The sequence below is a fragment of the Culex pipiens genome, chromosome 3 (assembly GCF_016801865.2).
Source record: "Culex pipiens pallens isolate TS chromosome 3, TS_CPP_V2, whole genome shotgun sequence".
Classification (NCBI taxonomy): domain Eukaryota; kingdom Metazoa; phylum Arthropoda; class Insecta; order Diptera; family Culicidae; genus Culex; species Culex pipiens.
The window spans coordinates 185,848,451-185,857,231 of record NC_068939.1 but is presented as its reverse complement, the minus strand read 5'-3'; positions in this window follow the sequence as shown (position 1 = coordinate 185,857,231).

The following is an 8,781-nucleotide window of genomic DNA, read 5'->3' as shown; positions in this document are numbered from 1 at the left end:
ACAACCATGGCCCACTTGCATTTTAATCCTTTCAGGCCTGATGGGGCATGTATGACCCAAAAATCAAAATTTTCGAAACTAGCCTATAATTTTCGTTTGACATTAATCATTTTCTCATTATTAACCCTCTACTGCCCAATTTTTTTTCGAAATTTTTTATTTTTCCCTTGTTTAGGTTGTCATTTTGAACAACTTTTGTTCTACGAAAAACTTTACTTCTCTTGTTTTATGTTTTTCTTCTTTCATTTTTAGTATATAATTTTTCATTTATCTTGTTTAGATCATGTTTGTTATTGGTAGTATTTACCTAATTCTACCACCTCCTATCATTACATTTTGCCTATCTTTTTTCTTGTTTTTACAGTCACTTTTTCATTTTTTTTATAGAATGGCACCATTATCATTTAAATTGTTTGAAAATGTGTAGCGGCATAGTCTGGGACACTACAAAAGTTACTGCATACTTCTTTTTACCAATCCTTAAATTTTCTAAAACTTTAAGAGTTCTTCTTTCCAATGCTTTTGAAAGGTCAAAAATTGGTTGAAAATGGATTTTTGCGATTTTTTAAATCGAAGCCCGTCTAAAGGCTGTAGTTGTAGATGGTTAACCTATGTTCAGGCCTGAATATTCAGTAAAACTGGTATGAAACCTAATTTAAACCGGAGCAATACCGAATTATAATAGGTTGTTCAGAATGATTGAATCTGCAGGTCGAAAAACAATCTAAATTGCAATGTTCTCCAAACTTGATTCATTATTTGTGGAGTTTTTTCAAAGGACCAATAAACGAAATGTTCAAGTATACTATTTTGGCAAATGCTATCGAAAGCCAAAACATTACCAACTTTAAGGATGTGTGTGTGTGTGTGAATGATTTCTACCATGGCATATTCGCTCCCCAAACTAGCATTAATCGAATGCCCTGCGGGGTTGGGGTAGAGGAGAGCCCATCTTGCATATTAAATCACTCACAGAAGGAAAAAGCAATAAATACAATCTATTTAATCCGCTCGCGCTCGCACACTTCAGCCAATAAAACAAACAACCGCAACCATTCGTTCAGCAGAAGAGAGCTTGGAGGAGTGCAAAAAAATTTGAAGGGAAGGTCAGTTGTTTCGGAGTCCGGTGGAGTTTTGCAGGTTCAAAATTGTGACACAAATTAGTACGTGCCCGTCAGTGGGCCCACGTTTTGGAAGGAAGCTTTCGGTTTGTTTTGGAATTCTGGCGTAATTAATGGTCAATTGTTTTCTTAAATTAACATGACAATTTACATTGATCCAAACGTTTTGTTATGTATACATTAATTTTATATTTTTTTAATATTAAAATGTTTTAGGTTATGCCCACACAGCTTTGAGTCATTTTACGAAAATTGTTAGGTCAGTACAGAACAGTATATTTCGTCCGCTGTCAACGCTCGTTAAGGCGAGACATTTGGAATTTTACCAAAAAACTGAACAATAAAATTACATTTTGGGTCAGACTTAGCACGTATGTCGCTGGTGCAAACCGGTTCGCGTGAAATGATTTTGTTTTTTTTTTTGCGCAGAAAAAAAGTAATCATTGCCCAATAAGCCACCATGCGTCTCCGTGATGCAAGTATTTGCTGCTTTTTTACGACTTTTATTTTAATAGTTTGAAATTAATCATGATAAAGTGATGGCAGAAAAACAGTTTTATACATTGTCGTGTAGTGGTCATAAAGTTCAGTTATTATTGGTTCATTGTCACGAGGGTGGAAAAAAAGCTTAACCATTATTGCGAGTGGCGTGGCAGAGGTTATGATTAATCGATTATTACTATGAATAATAATTTTAACACGTTTGCGCCTCGACTTGCCGAAAAAGTGGCACCCGCTGGGGGTCAATTTGAGCGGTACAATCTAGCAGTAGAATTATGGCTTGAGATAAAAACGAAGGTTGCCCTCCGAAGGGGAGGTATCCACGTGTTGGCAATGAAAGAGTAAGCTAGGAGGAGGGGATCATTCATAGATTGTTTTGCTGGTGAAACTTTTGCAGCTAGAGATATATTTGTAGCGCTTAGTAAAAATGGCTACCGCCGGACTACCGGACATTGTCAATTTATAGCGATAATTACTTTTCAAAACCATACTCAGAACGTACGGCCACAAACACACGTGCGAGATAGCAGCGCGCGTTTAGGGGAGCGCAACCTATTCTGGTCAGCGAGCTTTTTTTTCAAATAGACGTAGAAAGATCCACGGCAAGTTTTGCTTCGCTTACCCTAAATTGGCTATAATAGAGTTCTGGCATCCATCAGTTAGTTTGAGGGAAAATATGTACACACAGAACCGGTGGCCACCGGCACAGCCCGCGGGAAAAGTGGTTAGTGTCAATGTCGTGTGATGGCAAGCGCAACGAGTGTGATGGAAAAATAAAAATGAAAAACAGTTCTCGGTTCGCGGGACAGTGGGTCAGGCTGCGGTTGGGAGGTTAATATCATTGGGCCTCATTATCTACACAGTAATTGGAAATCAATCATTTTCTATTCTACATTTAATTACTCAACAGGCTACAGATTTACAGTTCGTCACTCAATCATTTAGCATGTAGCGAAAAAAAAAGGTGCAATTTTGTGCGTCACAGCGTGTGACACCAAAACAAAAAAAGGAACCGTCGTCCAATGTCAAGAGAGTGGCGTTTGATTGCATATTGGCCAAATGGCCAATACCTGCGGCGGCGGTGCGGCCATCGAGCGCGCGTTATCTTGTTGCCGTGACTGGAATAAAACACACAGAAATACCCACTATTCAAGCACAAGTACAATTGATGCACGCGGACAGCACGCGATAAGTTTGTCTAGCGTAGGAAAGCATGTGAAAATCTACGTCAGCACCAACCAACCAACGACATGAGGGAGACAAAAGTCAAGCCCGGGCTTTATCACTCGATGTGGGCTCCCATTTTTCTGTCAGCGGATGTTTGGGTTTTATTTCGTAAGATTATTCAGCCTATGTTTCTGGGAACAAGCCTTATACACCATCAGCTACAATATAATGTAAGAACATCGGAACGGAAAGCATAAGCCGTTTTGCAGATTATCGAAACAGTGACGGAGTGCGACATTCACCTTAAAGCTGCGAAGGCTTTAAATGCATTCTGATATCGGGAGCTTATTAAAATTGCATAACATCCGCTGCATATGGCAGCGCAACGCAAGATAAGATAGACACCGTATTTTCTGGTTGAATGGAAATAAAGATGTTCGCCTTTCAATAGAACAAGAATTGTGAATGCAATTGATTAGCTAACATGCGACTTAGGGTAAGGTAGTCATCAATGAGACACTTTTGGTTTTTGACTTTCAACAATTTTTGCATTTTTTTCATCATCATGTTTTAATGAGCTTTTTGTTGCATTTTCTTTCTATTAATGTGTTCTAACATTAACCAAAATATGAGATCGATCTGACGTCTACAGCCAGAGTTATTCTACTGTCTCATTGTAGACGCACTTGGCAGGAACAATGAGACACTCTACAAAAATCAATACTTTTCTATTAAAACATCATTGCAGGTGATTTTCTTTGAACATTTTCAAGCAATTTTGTCAACATGAAACTTCAATTAACAAAAGTTATATTAAAAAGTATTTAAATTTCGTAAAATCCATATATTTTACCAAATAACTTTATATTTTTGGTAAAATAAAGTTTAAACTCAACAAATATGACAAAAATCACTTCTAATTCATGTTTCAAAAGATTTCCATGGATTTTGAAAAGTTTAATGAAGAAAAATCAAAGTGTCTCATTTTTACCCATGGGCCAAAAAGAGTGAGGAACAATGAGACAGCCGTGGATTCTGGGTGTATTCTAAATTTTGGTCCTAACTTATGCCCTGTAAAATGACGAAAGAAATTTGGAGAAACATTAGTTTTTGTGTTAATGGCAGCCTATGAGCCAAAGCGTAATTTCTAGTCATTATTTACTTTTACACCCCAGAATCAAACATGTATGAATGACTTTGCAAGGGAGCGTCCATATCCAAAGCAACTATTATGGCAGACGTGTATCTAGTAGACACACCTTTCCCCCAAATATGAGCCTAATTGGTTGAAACTACGTCTTGTGAAATCCATTTTCTCATTGTTCCCCGTGTCTCATTGATGACTACTCTACCCTACTAGCTGTTCATTAAAGCTCAACAATTTCTGGCCGCTTTTTTGATATTTGAAAAAAAGTTAAAAAAACTACATATGTGTTCGGGTCCATTTTTTTTTGTTCAAAGATAATTTAGGAATTTATGTAATTTTGTCAGTTTTGTATTTTTTGTCATTTTTGTAATTTTTGTAATTTTTGTAACTTTTGTAATTTTTGTTATTTTTTGTAATATTTTTAATTTTTGTAATTTTTGTAATGTTTGTAATTTTTGTATTTTTTGTTATTTTTGTAATTATTGTAATTTTTGTAATTTTTGTAACTATGGTCATTTTGGTAATTTTGGTCATTTTGGTCATTTTTGTCATTTTCGTCATTTTCGTCATTTCGGTCATTTTGGTCATTTTGGTCATTTTGGTCATTTAGGTCATTTTGGTCATTTTGGTCATTTTGGTCATTTTGATCATTTTGGTCATTTTGGTCATTTTTGTCACTTTTGTCATTTTGGTCATTTTGGTCATTTTGGTCATTGTGGTCATTTTGATCATTTTGGTCATTTTGGTCATTTTGGTCATTTTTGTCACTTTTGTCATTTTGGTCATTTTGGTCATTTTGGTCATTTTTGTCACTTTTGTCATTTTTGTCATTTTGGTCATTTTTGTCACTTTTGTCATTTTGGTCATTTTGGTCATTTCAGTCATTTTTGTCACTTTTGTCATTTTGGTCATTTTGGTCATTTTGGTCATTTGGTCATTTTGGTCATTTTGGCCATTTTGGTCATTTTGGTCATTTTGGTTTTTGGTCATTTTGGTCATTTTGGTAATTTTGGTCATTTCGGTCATTTTTGTCATTTTTGTTTTTTTTGTCATTTTGGGCATTTTGGTCATTTCGGTCATTTCGGGCATTTTGGTCATTTTGGTCATTTTGGTCATTTCGGACGTTTTGGTCATTTCGGTCTTTTTGGTCATTTTGGTCATTTCGGTCATTTCGGTCATTTCGGACATTTCGGTCATTTTGGTCATTTTGGTTTTTGGTCATTTTGGTCATTTTGGTAATTTTGGTCATTTTGGTAATTTTGGTAATTTTGGTAATTTTGGTCATTTTGGTCATTTTGGTCATTTTGGTCATTTTGGTCATTTTGGTAATTTTGGTAATTTTGGTAATTTTGGTAATTTTGGTAATTTTTGTCATTTTGGTAATTTTGGTAATTTTTGTCATCTTGGTCATTTTTGTCATTTTGGTCATTTTGGTCATTTTGGTCATTTTGGTCATTTTGGACATTTTGGTCATTTTGGTTATTTTGGACATTTTGGTTATTTTGGACATTTTGGTCATTTTTGTCATTTTGGTCATTTCGGTCACTTCGGTCATTTTGGTCATTTGGGTTATTTTGGTCATTTTGGTCATTTTGGTCATTTTGGTTATTTTGGTCATTTTGGTAATTTTGGTAATTTTGGTAATTTTGGTCATTTTGATCATTTTGGTCATTTTGGTCATTTTGGTCATTTTGGTCATTTTGGTCATTTTGGTCATTTTGGTAATTTTGGTCATTTTGGTAATTTTGGTAATTTTGGTAATTTTGGTAATTTTGGTAATTTTGGTAATTTTGGTAATTTTGGTAATTTTGGTAATTTTGGTAATTTTGGTAATTTTGGTAATTTTGGTAATTTTGGTAATTTTGGTAATTTTGGTAATTTTGGTAATTTTGGTAATTTTGGTAATTTTGGTAATTTTGGTAATTTTGGTAATTTTGGTAATTTTGGTAATTTTGGTAATTTTGGTAATTTTGGTAATTTTGGTAATTTTGGTAATTTTGGTCATTTTTGTCATTTTCGTCATTTCGGTCATTTCGGTCATTTTGGTCATTTTGGTCATTTTGGTCATTTTGGTCATTTTGGTTATTTTGGACATTTTGGACATTTTGGTTATTTTGGACATTTTGGTCATTTTGGTCATTTCGGTCACTTCGGTCATTTTGGTCATTTTGGTTATTTTGGTCATTTTGGTCATTTTGGTCATTTTGGTCATTTTGGTAATTTTGGTCATTTTGGTCATTTTGGTAATTTTGGTCATTTTGGTAATTTTGGTAATTTTGGTAATTTTGGTAATTTTGGTAATTTTGGTAATTTTGGTAATTTTGGTAATTTTGGTAATTTTGGTAATTTTGGTAATTTTGGTAATTTTGGTAATTTTGGTAATTTTGGTAATTTTGGTAATTTTGGTAATTTTGGTAATTTTGGTAATTTTGGTAATTTTGGTAATTTTGGTAATTTTGGTAATTTTGGTAATTTTGGTAATTTTGGTAATTTTGGTAATTTTGGTAATTTTGGTAATTTTGGTAATTTTGGTCATTTTTGTCATTTTCGTCATTTCGGTCATTTCGGTCATTTTGGTCATTTTGGTCATTTTGGTCATTTTGGTCATTTTGGTCATTTTGGTCATTTCGGTCATTTCGATCATTTTGGTCATTTTAATCATTTTAGTCATTTCGGTCATTTTGGTAATTTTGGTCATTTTGGTCATTTTGGTTATTTTGGACATTTTGGTCATTTTTGTCATTTTGGTCATTTCGGTCACTTCGGTCATTTTGGTCATTTTGGTCATTTTGGTCATTTTGGTTATTTTGGACATTTTGGACATTTTGGTTATTTTGGACATTTTGGTCATTTTGGTCATTTCGGTCACTTCGGTCATTTTGGTCATTTTGGTTATTTTGGTCATTTTGGTCATTTTGGTCATTTTGGTCATTTTGGTAATTTTGGTCATTTTGGTCATTTTGGTCATTTTGGTAATTTTGGTCATTTTGGTAATTTTGGTCATTTTGGTCATTTTGGTCATTTTGGTCATTTTGGTAATTTTGGTCATTTTGGTAATTTTGGTAATTTTGGTAATTTTGGTAATTTTGGTAATTTTGGTAATTTTGGTAATTTTGGTAATTTTGGTAATTTTGGTAATTTTGGTAATTTTGGTCATTTTTGTCATTTTCGTCATTTCGGTCATTTCGGTCATTTTGGTAATTTTGGTAATTTTGGTAATTTTGGTAATTTTGGTAATTTTGGTAATTTTGGTAATTTTGGTAATTTTGGTAATTTTGGTATTTTTTTCATTTTGGTCATTTGGTCATTTTGGTCATTTTGGTCATTTTGGTAATTTTGGTCATTTTGGTAATTTTGGTCATTTTGGTCATTTTGGTCATTTTGGTCATTTTGGTCATTTTAATCATTTTAGTCATTTCGGTCATTTTGGTCATTTTGGTATTTTTTTCATTTTTGTCATTTTTGTCATTTTGGTAATTTTGGTAATTTTGGTAATTTTGGTAATTTTGGTAATTTTGGTCATTTTCGTCATTTTGGTCATTTTGGTCATTTTGGTCATTTTGGTCATTTTGGTCATTTTGGTCTTTTTGGTCATTTTGGTCATTTTGGTCATTTTGGTCATTTTGGTCATTTTGGTCATTTTGGTCATTTTGGTCATTTTGGTAATTTTGGTAATTTTGGTAATTTTGGTCATTTTGGTCATTTTGGTCATTTTGGTCATTTTGGTCATATTGGTCATTTTGGTCATTTTGGTCATTTTGGTCATTTTGGTCATTTTGGTCATTTTGGTCATTTTGGTCATTTTGGTCATTTTGGTAATTTTGGTAATTTTGGTAATTTTGGTAATTTTGGTAATTTTGGTAATTTTGGTAATTTTGGTCATTTTTGTCATTTTCGTCATTTCGGTCATTTCGGTCATTTTGGTAATTTTGGTCATTTTGGTCATTTTGGTCATTTTGGTCATTTTGGTCATTTTGGTCATTTTGGTCATTTTGGTCATTTTGGTCATTTTGGTCATTTTGGTCATTTTGGTCATTTTGGTCATTTTGGTAATTTTGGTCATTTTGGTCATTTTGGTCATTTTGGTCATTTTGGTCATATTGGTCATTTTGGTCATTTTGGTCATTTTGGTCATTTTGGTCATTTTGGTCATTTTGGTCATTTTGGTCATTTTGGTCATTTTGGTCATTTTGGTCATTTTGGTCATTTTGGTCATTTTGGTCATTTTGGTCATTTTGGTAATTTTGGTCATTTTTGTCATTTTGGTCATTTTGGTCATTTTGGTCATTTTGGTCATTTTAATCATTTTAGTCATTTCGGTCATTTTGGTCATTTTGGTCATTCTGGTAATTTTGGTAATTTCGGTCATTTTGGTCATTTTGGTCATTTTGGTCATTTTGGTCATTTTAATCATTTTAGTCATTTCGGTCATTTTGGTCATTTTGGTCATTTTGGTCATTTTAATCATTTTAGTCATTTCGGTCATTTTGGTAATTTTGGTAATTTTGGTCATTTTGGTCATTTTGGTCATTTTGGTCATTTTTGTCTTTTTTGTCATTTGCGTAACTACACTATACCTGCCAAGTTGTCCCCTCTTGTAATCACAAATAGTCCCAACAAAACTGCATTCGTGTTTCGTTTGCACTTCACATATCACGTTTCACACTTAATCGCGCGCTCCTCTCACCACTCACTCACTCGCTCCCGTCCAATTTCAAGGAAGAAGAAGCCCCCCTCGGGCTACCTGGGAGGGCACTTAGCGAAACCAAACATACATCAAAAGCCAATCAGCTGCAGTTACTCTCATTAATTGATTTTGCTACGCCAAAGTCAAAGTGTTGCGGC